This window comes from Leopardus geoffroyi, chromosome B4 (genome assembly GCF_018350155.1).
Source record: "Leopardus geoffroyi isolate Oge1 chromosome B4, O.geoffroyi_Oge1_pat1.0, whole genome shotgun sequence".
Classification (NCBI taxonomy): Eukaryota; Metazoa; Chordata; class Mammalia; order Carnivora; family Felidae; genus Leopardus; species Leopardus geoffroyi.
The window spans coordinates 131,154,955-131,172,873 of record NC_059341.1 but is presented as its reverse complement, the minus strand read 5'-3'; the positions used below and the strand labels follow the sequence as shown (position 1 = coordinate 131,172,873).

At 51.1% G+C, this 17,919-nt stretch overlaps 1 long non-coding RNA gene across 9 annotated transcripts in view; it reads right to left on the bottom strand.

Moving 5' to 3' along the window:
- LOC123591471 overlaps positions 1 to 17,919 on the bottom strand; it is a 107,841-nt gene that overhangs the window by 86,799 nt on the left and 3,123 nt on the right. For 8 of the 9 annotated variants that reach the window (XR_006709349.1, XR_006709353.1, XR_006709346.1 and 5 more), the window contains exons 2-3: positions 8,842 to 13,155; positions 195 to 356 (exon numbers count right to left, since the gene is read on the bottom strand). This is a non-coding gene — a long non-coding RNA (uncharacterized LOC123591471). The remainder of the gene's footprint in view (positions 1 to 194; positions 357 to 8,841; positions 13,156 to 17,919) is intronic. The other variant, XR_006709347.1, reaches the window with a different exon arrangement.

Here is a 17,919-nt window from a genome sequence, read left to right as displayed (position 1 = left end):
ACACACACAAAAGCACACAGAGTCGCAGGTGCCTTAATGGACGGCCCCACAAGGCACAGAAGAGCAAGGCGGAGGGAGGGGTAGTTCTCGCTGGCAGGGACCAGGGGGTCTGGGGTGCCAGGGTCGTGTCAGGAAAGGCTTCGCAGTTCTGAGTTGCAAAAGCCCTCCAGAGCTAAGGCTTGAGTCATACCCACCTCCTTCCTGGTGATGCCCCAGCCTGATTCCCAGAGGCATTAGAGGACCATCCTGATGCTTTCCAGTCATTCATTCATTCAGCTCCCATTACATGCTGTTCTGTGCTCGATGCTGGAGATGGTGGTAATCAAGAGAGACACGGTCCCAACCTCCTGTAACTCCTGTTCCAGAGGGGAAGCAGGAAAATTAGCAAGTTAAGAATCAAATAATTACGTAATCACAAATTTTCATGAGGGCTATGAAGTAAATGCATTGGGGCAATGATTTCTTTTTTCCAAGTTTATTTATCTATTTTTTAGAGAGAGTGTGTGTGCACACATGCATGTGTGAGCAGGAAACAAGCAGAGAGGGGGGGAGAGAGAGAGAGAGAGAAAGAGAGAGAGAATCCCAAGCAGGCTCCGTGCCGCCAGTGCAGAGTCCGACGGAGGCCCGATCCCATGACCCTAAGATCATGACCTGAGCTGAAATCAAGTGTTAGATGTTCAGCCAACCGAGCCACCCAGGTGGGGCAAGGATATAAAAAACAAAACAAAACAAAACAAAACAAAACAAAACAGGAGTTGACCTCTCCTTCAGTCATCTAAAACTCAGTGGCTTAAAATAATAACTATTTTATTATCCCTCAAAATTCGGAGGGCTCAGCTGGGTGGTTTTTCTGCTCCACAGGATGACGGCTGGGGATGCAATCATCTGAGGGCTTGATTGGGCTGGGATGAACAAACGGGCTCACGCACAATACTGTTGTGGATGCTGACTGTTGGCTCGGAGCTCAGGGAAGCTGTCGACCCGAACCCCTCATCTCTGCCCCCTGCGGCCCCTCCAGGTGTCTTGGGCCTCTCCCAGCATGGCAGCTGGATTCCAGGTGGCAGAAACTGGAAGCTGCTCCCCATCTGAGGGCCTAGACTCAGAAGCCTCAGCAGGTCCCTCTGCTATATTCTGGTGATCAGAGCGGGGCCACCTGGGTGGCTCAGTCGATTCAGCGTCAGACTTCAACTCAGGTCATGATCTGCAGATCATGAGTTCAAGCCCCACGTGGGGCTCTGTGCTGGCAGCCTCAGAGCCTGGAGCTGCTTTGGATTCTGTGTCTCCCTCTCTCTCTGCCCCTCCCCCACTCATGCTCTGTCTCTCTCCATCTCTCAAAAATGAACAAACATGTTTAAAAAAATTTTAACAAAACAAAAAGCAAATCCCCAAGGTTAGTTCCAGGGGGAGGAGAAACTGAGTCCACCTCCTGATGGGATTAGTAGAATGCAGCTGAGAGGTGAAGAAACGTTAGGCACCATCTTTGAAGGTTAGATACTGCAAACCACTCCCCCCACTTTTTTTTTTTTTAATTTTGAAAGCAGTGCTTTCATTTTTTTTTTTTTTTTTTTTACTTAAATCCAAGTTAGTTAACATATAGTGTAATTGTGGTTTCAGAAACCGCAACCCCTTTAAATAGAGCGGTCAGTGAAGGCCTCTCACTGATACTTTCAGCTGAAATTTGCAGCATAAGGAGGGTGAGCCCGGCAAACACAGGGGATGGGAGAAGAGGGAACGTCCCAAGCAGAGGGAACAGAATGTGCAAAGCTCCTTTCACAGAAATTCACAGAAAAGAGTTTGGCCTGTGAGTAGACCTAAAAGATGACCCATGAGTGGGAAGAGGTGGGCAGGGGTCAGTCCCCGGGGGACAGGACTTTGGATTTTATTCTAGTGCAAGGAGAGCTGCTGACCCACACATGCCGGGGAAAATCACCACTGAGCTTTCTGTGCAAAATTTACCATGCCGGAGCCAGGGCGAATAGAAGTAAGGTATGTCCCGTCAGAATGGCTAAAATGAACAGGTCAGGCAATGACAGATGCTGGCGAGGATGCGAAGAAAGAGGAACCCTTCTGCACTGCTGGTGGGAATGCAAGCTGGTGCAGCCACTCTGGACAACAGTATGGAGGTGCCTCAAAAAACTAAAAATAGAACTACCCTGCGACCCAGCAATTGCACTACTAGGCATTTATCCAAGGAATACAGGTGTGCTGTTTTGAAGGGACACATGCACCCCAATGTTTATAGCAGCACTATCAACAATAGCCCAAGTATGGAAAGGGCCCGAATGTCCATCGATGGATGAATGGATAAAGAAGATGTGGTACATAGATACAATGGAGTATCACTCGGCAATCAAAAAGAATGAAATCTTGCATTTACAACAACATGGAGAGAACTAGTGGGTGTTATGCTAAGCAAAATTAGTTACTCAGAGAAAGACAAATATCATAGGACTTCACTTATATGTGGAATTTAAGATACAAATGTTCCCTTATGTTTATAAGGGAAGGGAAGCAAAAATACTATAAAAACAGGGAGAGGGACAAAACAAAAGAGACTCTTAGATATAGAGAACGCGCTGAGGGCTGCTGGAGTGGTTGTGGGTGGGAGGATGGGCTAAATGGGCAAGGGGCACTAAGGAGGACACTTGTTGGGAGGAGCACTGGGTGTTATATGTAGGGGATGAATCACCGGAATCCACTCCTGAAGTCATTATTGCACTACATGCTAACTAACTTGGATGTGAATTTTAAACATTTTTTAATGAAAAATAAATTTTTAAAAAAAGAAGGTACGTCCCTTTCCTAAAGCTCATAGTTTTACTTGAATTATGTACTTGGGATTTGCAATCTGCCCTTTTCCATTCAGTTAAGCTCTATTTACACAGCTCCTTCTATGAGTGGAACAGCTTTTAGTAAAAAACCCATAAGTAAAGACAATATTAAAGGTAGAAAATGAAAACCCTGGAAGGGAGAAAGAAGCAGTACGACAAAAAGTGCAAGCTTCCTGGCAAGCAAGGCAAGAAGGGAAACACCGTCAATTCTGTAGCTTTCATGGTCCAAGTCAACATTTCAGTTGCTAGAGAGAAGAAAAAATGTTTCTCGATCTCACGCTCTCTGAAGAAGAGAGAAAACACGCATGAAATAATAATTAACAACTCGAGGCTACAAGTAGAGAACTCCAGGGGAGCCTGGGTGGCTCAGTCAGTTGACTCTTGATTTCGGCTCAGGCCATGATCCCAGGGTCGTGGGATAGAGCCCCATGTCAGGCTCCTTGCTGAGTGTGGATTCTGCTTAAGATTCTCTCTCTCTCTCTCTCTCTCTCTCTCTCTCTCTCTTCCCCTGCCGACCCTTGCACTTCTCCCTGCTCACGAGCTCTCTTTCCCTCTAAAATAAAAAAATTACGATTAAAAGAATATATATTAAAAAAATAAAAGTAGTTGGGGTGCCTGGGTGGCTTAATTGGTTAAATGTCTGACTTTGGCTCAGGTCATGATCTCACAGCTCGTGGGTCCAAGCCCCGCATCGGGCTCTGTGCTGACAGCTCAGAGCCTGGAACCTGCTTTGGATTCTATGTCTCCCTCTCTCTCTGCCCCTCCCCTGCTCATTCTCTCTCTCTCTCTCTCAAAAATAAAATAAACGTTAAAAAAATAAGAAATAAAAAAATAAAAGTAGAGAAAGCCGAAAGAGCACCCCAGCCAGAGCCGACATGGAAGTGTCAGCATCCTTGCCTCTCAGGGCGGACGTCCCTTGAGGGCAGCAGAAAAGGGCAGGTGGGAGAGCATGGACAGGAGAGTTAGAAAGGCCTGTGTTTGAAACCCAGCCCTACCCTTTACCAGCTGTGTGATGCAAGCAAGAGATAGCCTCACAGAGCCTTCGTTTCTTCATCTGCAAAATGGGTTTAATAATCCCTACACGGGATTAGCAGTTGGAATGCTCCAAGGAGACCTTGAACGTGAAAGCTCCCAGTGTCGTGCCTGGATGTAGGTGGTGCTCAATGAAGAGTAATAATAATCACGACTGAAATCTATCCAGCCCCCCTCTTCGCGCCAGGCATTAGTGTAGACACTTTACATTCTAATGCTAACAGCAACGTTGTGAGGTAAGTCCTATTTATTAGCCCCATTTTACAAAAGAGGAAATGAGGATCAGAGAGATTAAGATCAATGCCCAAAGTCACACAGCAGGAATATGGTGGAGCTGGGACAGTAAGCCGGGCAGTCTACTGGCACCGCGATTCTAACCCCATTCTAATCCACTTCCCTAACAGTGGTCTCTTGGCCCCCTTCACTTCATCTTCAGCCCCCAGTACATACCCACTCAGTCTGCTAGAGTGCTCACAGCTGAAAAGGAGCACTTACCATAGAACCAAATCCCTGACCCATTCGCTCACCTCACACCTCCTTCCCGTGCTCTGTCTCTCTCCTTGTCTTGGCTGGAAAACCAGGCTAAACTTTTTCCCCAAGGACAGTCCTTTAGAGTCTATTGCTCTGCCTGAGAGACTGGCAAAGGGCTCACGGAGGTAAGACTCAAAGAAAGAGGAGGATTCTTCCCACGGGCTCCTGGTAGGGAAATCTGGTAACTAAAGGTACAGAGGAATGTCCTTGGTGGGGGCAGAGGGCTCATACCAGGAGAAATAGAAAAAGAAATTCTCCCTCCTAAAGGGATAGATGGGGGTGCTGGGCGGGGGTGGGGGATGCTATACAAGTTGTGCGCTCAGTGGCTGCTGGGGAGGGAGGAGTTAACAGCGGGATGGCTCCCCCACCAGCTGCGACCAGGGTGACACTGACAGATTACAGCGTGTCCTCCGCACTAATAACACTGCGGAGTCCTCTCCTGCCAGCTCCGGCTCCAGTGGATCAATACCAAAAGGCGCACACTGAAAATCCTCAGCCAACTGCCTCCAAGGCTTGGACACTTTAAAGCCCAGAACCGCAGAGTAGGAGGGACCTTGGAGATCAGTTCATTCCCTGGACTGGGAGTTCCTTGGGCTAGGAATGGTATCCCGTTCACCTTGGCATCCCCTGTCCCATCACAGGGCTGGGCAAGGACCGGTAGGACTCCAAAAGTGTGCCGAGTGAATGGACCAACCTCCCGGCCAATGCAGGAGTCCTCAAAAGAAAACACTTCTCTCGCAATGCTCCCTCTCCCTCTACTTGTATACCTCCGGCAACAGGAGGCTCCCCACCTTCCCCAAGCAGACAGAACCTTCCTTTGTTGGACAGACCTGACCACTAAAATCACCTTCCCTGTTTTGAATGAACCTCCCCTCCCATTTATTTGTCCACAAACTTCTATTTCCCAATTTCTTCCTCTTCCCTTGTCCCTTTCCCAAATCATCCAGTAACCCAGTTCTCACCGCCTGGGATGCTGAAGTTACATGGCCGAGGAGGGATAAGAAGGGAATTCACATTCACTGAGTACCTGCTCTAGGCGACGTATGTCAGAAACCTAAATGCGATGTCTCACATCATCCTCAAGCTGACGTGAGGTGAGTGCTACTGTCCCCATCTGACAGATGAGGATGCCGTAGCTCAGAGAGGTTAAGTCACTTGCCCAGAGTCACTCCGACACACAGCAGCTGAGCTGGGGCGGAACCCAGGTCCGTGGGCTCCCACCATGCCATCGCAGCCCAGGGGTGCCCAGCACGAATATTTCCCATGTCTCGTTCTCGGCCTCGGATGAGTCTGGAAAGACCTAACTGGACCTCTAATCCCCCATCCCCAGGGGAGGAGGAGGGAGCTGGCAGACTGTAGGCTCCTGGCCCCGAGCTTGCTGCTTCCCACATCCCCCCAGCCCAGACTGGGGCCTCCAAATGGCATTTCTCATGGAAGGGAACCAGGGCCAGGGCTCCTCGGAGAAATGGCGGATTCCAGGACTTGGGAAGGGAAAGTACAAGATGAATCTGGAACATTTTGTTCTTCCAGAAAGCCAGGAAGTTATCAAAGACTACTCAGGCTGGGTCACAAGGCTCAGTGGTCGACTTGAAGGGGCTCCCAGGGCCGGAGATGAGACCATCTCAGCACTGAAAAAGGGAGGACACCAGAGAACCTGCTTGTTATTTTGAAAACTGGTTTCAAAACAGAAGCAGGGGACGGTCAAACAAAATAATGTATGTATTACATGTTATTACACGCGTTATACACATATTAGATCGAACATGTAAGACTGTATCTACGTATAGGCTCCCACCTGCCTGGGAGAACTCTGCACACTGTGAATGCTTGTTCAGATGCAGCCTGGAAACCTCTGGAGAAGGATCCTGTGCCCCCAGCCCATTCCAGCCAGGGCACTTCTGCGCCCCCCCCCCCCGGAATCCCCCGCCACCGACTCTGCCTTTACTTCCACAGTGAGGAACAACGGGGCGATGAACCTCTGGGAAGCACTCACTGGCCCTGAAGCTTGGGGAGGGAAGTGGCTTGCCCAGAATTCCCTGCTGGCCACTCAGGCCGGACCTCCCGGACTCCTGAGTCCATGGCCTTGCTGTCAGCCCAGGGACCGAGGCCCAGCTCCGGGGTGCACCAGATGAGCTGGAACTCCTCCAGGTGTCAGCATGAGACCTCAGACAGGGACTGTCCCAGACCCACGGGCCACCTGTCTCCCTCTCAGTGCACCTCCAGTCCTGCCAAACACCTACCTGTCGTGGCGGCCCCCCCACCCCACAGCCTGGCCCCCACCCAAGTCTCTCTCCAGGCCCCACTGGTCCTCATTCTCTCATCTCCATCCTGTCACCGCGTCCTCCCCCACCAAGTCCAGCCCTCTGGCATGTCCCCCGCTCCCTCCAAGACCTCCTGACCCTTGCTCAAACCACAATTTAGTGGTAACACTCTTCAAGATCACCCAAAAGAGTCAGGACTCAATTCCCTGCAGGCTGTTCCCAAAGCCCATGCTTGTGATTAGCCACGCACTTGTCTTTTCTTACTTTTTGGGCTTGGGTCTGCATAGAACCTCTCTAGAAAAAAACACCAGAAACCAGTAAGAGTGTTCACTTCTGGGGAGGGAGGGCTGGAAGCAGGGATGTGACCACAAGCGCCTTCACTGGGCACCTTCTGAATTTTGTACCACATGCATAAAAAAATCTACATAAAATTAATGAATTAGTTTTAGCAAAGGTGAGCATTAAAAAGTAAAAAAGACGGGATGCCTGGGTGGCTTAGTCGGTTAAGCGTCTGACTCTTGGTTTCGGCTCAGGTGGTGATCTCACAGTTTCATGGGTTCAAGACCCACATCGGGCTCTGCACTGACAGCACGGAGCCTACTTAGAATTCTCTCTCTCCCTCTCTCTCTGCCCTTCTCCCCACTTGAACTGCCTCCATCTCCCTCGACATAAACAAACTTTAAAAAACAAAACAAAACAAAACAAAACAAAACAAAAAGCAAAAAAAAAGACACGTCCTGACTCTTACTATCACTAGTTCTATGACCTTGGACAACTTACTTAAGCACCTCATGTCTCAGGCTTTTCAGCTAAAAAGTGGGGATGATAATAGTACCTGCCTTGCAAAGTAGGTAACAAGCCAATGCTCAGGAAGCAGTTGGCACGATGCTTGGCAAAGGGTCAGCGCTCAACAAATGTGACTGAGGGTCTTCTCTTTGGCCATGTTCTCCTTGAAATTCTGAACTCTGATGGCAAGAGCCACAGTGTTCAACTCTGGATCTCAAGCCTAGCGCAGCTCCTGGAGTGATCACTCAAAGTCTTGATGTGTTTTCTTCCATCTATGACACACAAATTCACCGTCCCCACGATGGCTTTCGAGGCCCGTCTCTGGCTGCCCCCCATCTTTCCGGCTGCCCCCCTGTCCCATCAAGTGCCCGATGACTTTTGACAGCACATCGCCCCCGACTCTCCCCCCGCCCCCGCCCCACCCCACCTCCAGGCTCCTTTTGCCTGGTCATCTACAAACGTGTCTCATCCTTCAAGATCCCGCCAAAGGCTTCCTCCTCTGTGTGGCCTGCTCCCCTGCCCTTGGTAGACTCACTCAACATGACGCTTAGAACAGACCTCCGAGAAACGCCTGCCAAACTGTATCGTTCGCTCTCTGCCCTCTGTCTCCCCCGCTGCTCTGAAAGTCCCAGGAGGACACGGGCTGTGCTTTTGGTCTCTGCGTCCCTAGTACTTAGCACACGGCGGGCACTTAGGAAGCGTTTGTTGAACGAATACATGAGTGAACGGATGAATGAATCATTCCTGGCCACTTGGTCACCCGGCAGCCTTCAGGGGCCAAATCACGGTGAGTCGGTCACACCCTGCCCGGGCCTCGGAGTGAAAGCAGAGGCCTCTCTTTGAAGTCTCTTCACAGGCTCCAACCCAGACGCTGCACCTCTCAGCCTGAGTGCGTCTGGAGAGCGCTGGTGAGCTATTCGGCACTGCGGCTTCTAGAGGCTGAGTGGCCTGAGGGAGCCCGCCTGCCTCTCCCCTGCCCGCCACAGACGTCAGCTGAAGCCCTCAGTGAGAGGGACAGGAAGGAATGGGGGCAGAAAGGCAACTAAGATAGCCCCTGTCCTCACCGACAAGTAGGGGCACGGAGGAGGCAGACGCCTGGTCTCCCCCATTCAATCTGCCGCCGGCCACTCTGCTCGGGGCCTTTACACAAGCCCTGTCACCTCGCTGAGCTTCAATCTCCTCCTCAGACGTGGGTGGAAAGACTCGCCTCATCTCACGTACCAGGATTATTTAGCAAATGGAACCGGGTGATCTCTGTAAACTGCTCAAGAAACCGTGACAACCCGTACGGGTGTTACTGGTTTTGCTGCCGTCGTTTATATAACAATAATGGATAAGCGAAGCCCTCTCCTCAGCAACCGTAGTGACTTGCACACAGCAGCGGTTTAGACGTTTCATACCTGGAAATGCAGTCCTGGTGAGGGGCTGGACATTTCATGCCTTGGGGAGCAGCGCCATCCTGTGGCCAGAGCTCAGAACACATGGCTATTCTGGTAAATGGATCAGGGTGCGAGGGGGCAGCTGGAAACCCCCGCGGAGGTCATTTGGGGACAGATGCCAAGAAAGTCAGTCTGACACCAGGGCACAAGGACAAGTTTCTTCACCCCCGGAGCTGGTATAGGCTCAGCGTATAAATAGGTACGACAAGGGTTTAAATAGGTAAACCCACTGGATTATTTCTCTATAAACGGGTCTTTGGAAGAACCAGAGTGCCCGAGGAGCAGCCCAACGGCACGTGCAGGTGGTCTGGCCTGGCCCTGCGAATGACACTGCTCATCCTTCATCCAAGGAGAGTTGAGCTTGGCTCTACCACTCACAAGCTGTGTGACCTCGAGCAGACTTCTGCCCTCCCTGGGCTCCGGTTTTCTCACCTGTGCCACGAGGTCATAATCCCTGCCCTGACCACCTCAAAGAGTTGTTGGGACTGTCAAATGGGCTAAGGAAAACACGACCAGTTCCTAAATGGTAAAACGCTGTACGAACATGATGTACGTTTCTTGTTACCATTTCCAATAACAGCAATTCATATCTGGCATTTATTAAGCTGTTCACTATATGCTAAACCCTTCACCACATAATGTCATTTAACTCCTACAAAGCCCTAAAAAAACAGGTACTTTTAAGAAGCCCATTTTGCAGATGAAGACACTGAGGTTTAGAGAAGCTTAAAGTTTTGTCCAAAGGCACACACTCAGCTAATAAGGAGGAGTCAATATTTGCACTCAGGACAGCGGGACTCCCAAATCCAGTAGTCGCCCACAATGCCACGTTGTCTCAATAGTTCCAGGCACTAACCGGGGATTTGAACGTAGCCCCTGATGCGCAGTGGCAGGTGCCTTAAAGGAAACAAAGTAGCTACCGACATTTCTCCTCTCTTGCCCAGGGAGGTCGGCTTCCTTCCCAGCTCTAGCTCAGCATCTCCTTTTGATGTGGGAGCCTCGTGAAAGAGGGGAGCCCTTGGGCTCTGCGCCTGGAGTCCTGTTCACAGCCAAGGCCAGAGAATCCCAAAACGTTCCCTTTCTGGGTCCACGCCTGGAAGAAGGCTGTGCACGCTCCTACATGCAAAGGAGAGACAATGGCAAAAGCAGGTGGGGGACAAGGTCCCCGTAACATTGAAAAGATGCACCAAATCTGTTCGAAGAAGGTGGCTATTTCTCCATCATCGTGATGCCTCTCACAGGCCTAGAGCGCTTCGGAGCTTATGAGTGTCCCCTACCCATTTTCTCGCTATCTGGCCCCAGAGCACTCCCTTGAGGTCAGAATCCCCAGCCCTACCCTACAGATGAAGAAACCGAGGTTGAAGATGAAATGAGTTACCCATGGCCATGCTGCAGGAGGGTGGCAGAGAGGGAATCAAGATTCCAGAGTACAAATTGCAGACTCCCGAGGCCCACGGCTGCTTCTGATTGACAGCCTGGATGTGCCACGAGCTGGCTGTATGACCACACAAGCCACTGAGCCTTGGTTGCTTTATGGCAGAGATCCCGCCAGCTCGGAGGACTTTGTGTCCTCTATTCACATCCTTGAGCCATAAAGACAAGGATGTTCTGCAGCATTGGCGGGTATTACAGAGAGGCAACTGGGACTTCGGCTCCTTTGGGAAGCTCTTCCCGACTGCCCACGGATGAGTTATTATCCCTCATCGTGCTCCCAGTGCATTCACAGCATTGCATCGTAATCTGTCTGCAAATTCCCAAAGGGCCAGGCAGCAAGCACACTTGAACATGCATATGGGCGGACAGGATGCAGGAGGGAAGAGTGGGGACTGGGGCAAAGTAGAGAAACCCTGGCCTAGGCTACAACAGTTATTCTGCTCCGGCTTCTTATCACCGTGCAGGAAAGCCAACCCAGTGTTGCTAGATCATAAGAGAAGCCACAAATCTGGATTTCCATGTGAAATCTGTTTTTTAAAAGTCTACTCAAAACATAGTTCGTTAAGCACTTGATAGGTATTGCACTCCTGCATCAGACACATCTGCTTTCCCACTAGACTTTGAGCTACTTGAGCTCATGACTGGTTCTCTCTCTGAACTCTGAGTGGCCAACTCAGGGCCAGGGTCCCCACAAGTGGCCATCGATCGCTCCAGTCAAAGCCCCACAGGCTTCTGGTGACCATGCTAATTCAGCTGGCCTGGATTAAGGCACTCTTTCAAGCACTGTACGTATGATCTGACTTAATTCTCACTACCTACACTTCCTCTGATTCCACCCATTTAACAGACAAGGAAGCAGAGACTCAGTTGCCTGACTTGCCCAAGGCCATGAAGCTAGCGGTGACCTGGATTCAAATTCAGACAGTCTGTCCCCACGGATGTCTGTTTTCATTGCCTTGAAACCGTATCTCCCATGAGACCTCCTTAAATATCACCTGCAGTCACTTAGCCCCAACAAGTCTCCCCAGGCACCCACCAGGCACAGTTTCTAGTCCTAAGGCCAGCGGGAGCCAAGGCGGGCAGAAGGAAAGAGAACGACGTCTGTGTTGCAGAAAGTGGGCCTGAGGTCCCGGCGGGGGGGGGGGGGGCCACCTATTAGCTCAAGAGCCAGACTGAGCCAAAACCAGCGTGTGCCTTGGTCCCCACCACCTCCCAGCTTCCGGAAGAAGAACAAGCATAGGGCAGAGAGAAGGAGCCAAGGAGAGACCTGGTTATTGCTCATGGCTCATCCCATTGAAACAATCAAGCACTCTCTCAACTAGCTAAATGGTTCCAAAGGAAATGGGAGTCTATTTTGTCTCCTGTCACCAGGGCTGCAAATCCTGATATATCTCAGGCCCCAGCAGAGAAGCGGATGGCTCAGCACTTGGAGAGATGCCCGCACGAGGCAGGAAGTGGGGTGGATGATTCAACAGGTACCTCTCTATTCTGAGAGCTGATCCTGTGATGGGTGAGTGTACATCCAGCTGAGATAAAAAAAAATAAATTTGAATGCAGACCATCAGAAAACATACGGCAAGCCTCCCTTTCCCGCGGGGGACTTGAAGCGTCCTTTGGGGCTTTAATCCCTCCAGGTTTTCTATTTTTACGAATTTGTTGGGGCCACAGGGCTCTCAGGAGGCTGGCGTGAGCTGGTGACTCAAGGCTTCCCTTCCTCCCAGCACACCGTCCGACGGGTTTGCCATCGGGTGCGTGCCCCGACCTTCATGAAGAGGTTTGCGGTTTGCACGCACACCTGGACCGCTGTTCCAACCGCACCTTTACCGGCGGCCTGACCGCGGGCAAAACGTGCCTCCTCACTGCACCTCGGCCTTCTCATCTAGAAAGTGGGGTGATAACCCCCGTGGTGGTTCACAGAAGGCACACGAGGAGGTGCAGGTGGATGCGCGCTGGAAAAAGCGCCGGCCACACGGACAGATCACCACCGGCCGACCTTGGTGAATCCGTCAGAACAGTCTGGGATACACCCGCACGCCAGGCAGGGCCAGACTCCCCTTAGCCAATCTTGGGAGGCTGACGCATCACCAGACGATCCATCTATTAACGGAGAGCACAAGAAATGTTAGCCTGACCAGCCTGTGCTTCCCGGCAGGGAAAGCTCCGTACGGGTCCATGGTCTTGCGGGGCTGCTTGGTGGGAGGGAGTGGGAACAAGTAACGGGATTATTCAGAAGAAGCATTTCTCAGCAGAGGCGGCTTGAGGGGACGGCCTTGCCCAGGGACATGGCGGGGGGGGGGGGGGGGGGGGGGGGGGGGGTGGTGGCTGCTGCTCCGGCCAGTGCGGCCAAGAACCCACACCCTGGACAACGCCAGGCCTCCGGCTCTGTGACTCTCCCCTTCCCAAAAGTTCATTCACTCCTCTGAGCAGATTTCCCTTGACAAACCACGATCACAGCCCAGGCCTCCTCCCGACCAGACTTCCTCCGAAACTCTGGCTTTTGCTCTGCCCTAAACTCTTCAGTCACACCTTTGCAGACAACCAACTGGTTACTCTTAGAAAAGGCTAGGTGCATCTGTAGCAGATTTTAGGCTCCTCAGACGGGTCACGACAACATCTCTCACTCCACGCGCTCTTCTAGAACCTTGCGCCTGTGACTCGCTGGTAACCAACAGAAGGGCCGCCTGACTTCTGAGACCGGGTTGTAGAGGGCCATGCAGCTGCCAGCTTGTTAGTCAGAATACCTGTTCCAGACATCTTCGGCCCCCGTGTATGTCGTCTGACTGCCCCGGGGCCGCCATGTTGTGAGAAAGCTCGGACTCACCATAAAGCGAGGCTCCAAGGCTAAATGGAGACAGAGGCACAGAGAGAGAGAAGGTTCTAGCTAGCCTCCAGCTACCCCATCTGCACCTAACTAATACGGCCCGGGAGGCCCCAGGCTAGAACTAGACAACCCCTTCCCAAATTCCTGGCCTACAGAAGCCAACAGAGACAACAAAAGGATTATTGTGGCTTTCAGCTGCCAAATTTTGGAGGGAGGTGTCACCCAGTAATAGATGACCGGAACAGAGGGCATCTGATCTCCCTCCTGCCGAGGGTGACCAGACCTCCCAGTTGGCACAGGGCAGTCCCAATTTATACCTTCGGTCTGGTGCAATTTTCGACAGTGGCCCCTTTGTCTCCCCAGAGGGCCCCAACATGGATGGTAAATTATATGCTCACCCTACATCTAGTCGAGATCCCGGAGCACACCACAGATCCCTGACAACTCTTTCCCTCACAGTCTAGAATGATCGAAACACACAAGATGCTCGCGCGGAGGCAGCATTCAAGAAATCAATGGTTGTTCACTCGTCCCTTCCTCTTTTTCCAATTTCGTTCCGTCTGGGTGCTCAGCAGTTTTGCCAAAGAGATGTCTTAGGGGGAAGCCCCTTCACAAGCTCCGGAGTGCCTTCCCCCGGTAAGTGTGCCTCAGTGAAAACGGGGCCTCTATGGTACAAACACAGCTTCCAGACCAGATCCCTGTTGCACAGCCCCTCCTGTGGGGAACTTCTGGAGCCCTCACTGATCTTCAAGATAGGAAGGGTCTGAGTAAATTAGAGATCGCAGAGGCAAGAGACAGTGGGAGGGAGCGAGAAAGAGAACCTCCCAAACCTCAGGGAAGGTCTTCCCCACCACCCTGTAAGGGATGGGAGGTGATGGTGGTTGTTGTTTTAATGTTTATTTATTTTCAAGAGAGACAGAGGCAGTGTGAGTGGGAGGGGGGCAGACAGAGGGGAGGAAAAGAATCCCCAGCAGGCTCTGCACTGTCAGTGCAGAGCCCGATGCAGGGTTTGAACCCGCAAACTGTTGAGATCATGACCTGAGCTGAAATCAAGAGTCGGATGCTTAACCGACTGAGCCACTCAGGCGCCCCAGGGATGGGAGCTTTTGAAGCCACAAAACTGCTCTCAAACAGTGGCTGTTACTCCTCGGACCAAGTATCCAAGTGGGCGGAGCCTGCTTCTCCCTACCCATATTGATGGGAGGGTTGAACTCTTGGAAAGAATCAAAGAGATGATTAATTATGTAATTAATCACGGGTGCCTGGGTGGCTCAGTCAGTTCAGTGTCCGACTTCGGCTCAGGGCATGATCTCACAGTTCGTGGGTTCGAGCCCTGCATCGGGCTCTGTGCTGACAGCTGCCTCGGAGCCTGGAGCCTGCTTTGGATTCTGTGTCTCTCTCTCTGCCCCTCCCCCACTTGCGCTCTGTCTCTCTCCCTCTCAAAAATAAATGGATATTAAAAAAATTTTTAATCTTAAAAAAAAATCATGTTAATTAATTACGTAAAGCACTAACACAGCGCCTGGCATATACAGTCAACAGTCAAAAATACTACTTTCCTCTTTAAGATATTAGAGGTTCCTATTAGAAAATGCCTTTGTGGGGCCCCTGGGTGGCTCAGTCAGTTGGGCATCTGACTCAATTCCAGCTCAGGTCATGATCTCAGGATTATGGGATTGAGTCCCGTGTCTGTCTCCACACTGAGCATGGAGCCTGCTTAAGATTCTCTCTCTCTCTCTCTCTCTCTCTCTCTCTCTCTCTTTCTCTCTCTCTCCCTGTGCCTCTCTCCCTCTCTTTCCCTCTTTCAAGTGAAAACAAAGAAAGAAAGAAAATGCCTTTGCTTTATCTGGAAGGGACAGGGCAGGATAGCACAAAAGGCTGATCAGAAAACAGTAACAAGGGCGCCTCTCACTTCTAGACATGACATGGGGGGAGGTATATGGAGGGTCCGGCAGTCACCTACAGCTTTCCCTTTCTCCAGTCTAGAAATTGTTTTGCAGTCACTGACTCAGACCAGGAGACAAGAATCTCACTACCAATCGTTACATACACAGGGTCTTGCTGCAAAGGGGTGGCTCTCAGTGACACCCATTGAATGAATGATCTCATACCAATTTTGACCCTCTTATCCACTGACTTAGTCAACAAATATTTACGGGCACCTACTCCATGTCAAGCCCTGTTCTAGCACCTGGGGATACGAGTCCTCTCTCCATCTTCTCGGGGTGCTCCGTGTGACGGAAGAGACACGTGGATCAAATAGGTACATACATAATCACTTAATTATCATTGCCACAAGTGTTAAGGGGAAGCACAGGGCAGGAAGAGGAAGAAAGATGCCCCCGAAGAAGTGACATTTGACCCACAGCTGAAAACTCAGCAAAGAACATACATGCCTTCCAAGCAGGCCCTGAGGGGAGGCCCTGAGGAAGAAGGAATGGCAGAACCCAGAATTTCCAGAATCCAGACCCTGGAAAGAATGTGGGCTGGTCGACTCAAAGAAGATGCCCCAGCCAGCAGCTGAGAAGTAGCTCATCCGTCCTGGCTCCAAGAAGATGGGGCTGCCAGAGAGGTTAGAGGAGAGAGAGTGTGTTCGCGTGAAGGGTGGGTGTGAACAGAAGGAGGTTAAGAAATCCCCAAAAAGGAGGGTGGAAACCAAGCAGGAATCAGAGAGGTCCCGGAGGAGAGGAGAAGAGCGATTCCGAAGTGGCCGTTTTGTTAGAATGCTGACAATGGGGAAACGAGGACCAAGTGGCACTTGAGGTGACGCCAAGAAATAGACAAAGGAGCTGAAAATGTTTACCACACAGAAGTCCATAGAGGGTAAAGTGGCATCGGCAGAGGAATGAGCTCCCCGTCACAGGGCACATCCAAGCAGAGAGAACGGCAATCAGCCAGACAAGGAGACACCTGGTCTGGAGTGAAGGCTGTAGCAGATGAATGACTAAGAGGGTCCCTTGACGCCCCAGCACACAAGAATGGGTCCTTCCTCCTCGGAAGGTCACATAAGGGAACAGAAAGGGCCTGTTCTCTCTGCCAGAAAGCTGTTCCCCTGCCTCTCCCCTGCCTGCTCCCTCTCATCCTCCAGTCTCTGCTCAAATGTCACCTCCCCAGAGGGGCCTCCCCGAACTCCCGCCTTATAAGTGCTGCACCCCAGATCATTCTCTAACACAGATCCCTGGTGCGGCGTCTTCACCTACCTGTCACTTCTCCGTACACCTGCCCAGCGTCTACCTCCCCCTGCTTAAAAGGTACCCTCCTTGAAAGCAAGACCCTCGGTCACTTTGCTCCCTGCCGCATCCTCCACACCTGGCCTATACAAGGCACATGGAGGGTGCTCCACAAATGTCTGTCGAATGAGTAAATGAAATCCCAGCTTTGTCTCCCACTCGCTGTGTGACCTGTGTTAGTGACTTAACCTCTCTGAGCTTCTTCATTCTACCGACGGCAAATTTCGTGTTAAAAGACCATAGTCGTGAGTCATGAATATACATTTCATCTTCAAATGAAATTACGGACCTTGTCACTTATAAACTGCGGTGCTAATGTTAGCCATTGTTAGTAATAATGAAAAATTAGTCACTCAATTGCCCAAAGATAGGGTCCGTTTCTCTTCAAAGTGCGAAGAAGCTGTGAAATCTTTGGAGAAGTGGGCATCTGCCCCCAAACCTGCATTTTTCCGGCAAGAATGTTAAGGTTTTCATTTTACAGCCTCTAAAAGCAGTATCCAGAGGCCGTGAATACCATAAACATTTCCTGGGTACACTCTGTGTACCTGGCGCTGTGCTGGGCCATGAGGCCTCCTCAGAAATAACGCGACCCCACGTTAGAGGAACGCGGGGTCTGGAGTACCAGAGGTGGGGGCCACTGGTAACAGACCAGACATGTTGTAAGCACAGCCACGGAGGGTTCTACCAAGTGCTGCAGACACGTAAGGGGAAGGACCCGTCTGCAGAGGTCCCTCGTGCCCCCAACCTTTTCCAAGCACCAACTATGTGGTAATTCGAGGTGCTGGGATACGACAGTGAACGAGACGTGTAAGATCCCACCTGTCACGAGGCTTACATTCTAAAGGAGACAGTAAGTAAGCAAACAAACAGCAACAAAAACCCAAACAACTAGATAAACGAGGCAAATGTTAGTCATCCAGCAAAACACCAAAGCAGAAGCAAAGGAAGCAGGAGCCAGGCGGCCTCCTGAGTTCGAAACCCCAGTTTCACTACGCACTGTTGAGCCTAGAGCATTCCTCGATATCTTCATTTCTAAAACGGGAAGGACAGTAGGCTTGACCTCACACGGCTGTGGTGAGAATTCAGTGAGTTAATGCAAATACTTGGAATAGCGCCAGGCACGGGGCCACTGAGCAAGTCAATGAGGACGGGTGAGGCAACACAGAGGGGCGATCAGGAAATGTCTGTCTGATGAAGACACAAGGGCATTAAGATCTAGGGGAGATGCATTCCAAGCCCCAGAGAAACGCAGGTAAGAAGGTCTCCAGGCAGTAATGAACCTGGGTATGACGCAGAAAGAGAATGCTGCCAATGAGAAGACGCATTAGAAACTTGCAGCCCCCAGAACAGAGTGTGGGATTTTCTCCTCAGGCTAGAGGTAAGCTACTAAACAGTTGGGGAGGGGGAGGCCAGGCATGCTCCGACTTAATGTAAAGGAGGGTCATTCCAGCTCGGTATGGACAGCAGGGTGGAGAGAAAGAGAGGCAGCAAGGGTGTCCGTCGAAAGAAGGCACGAAGGCAAGATCTGCCACCCAAGGCCAGAGACCCACTGTG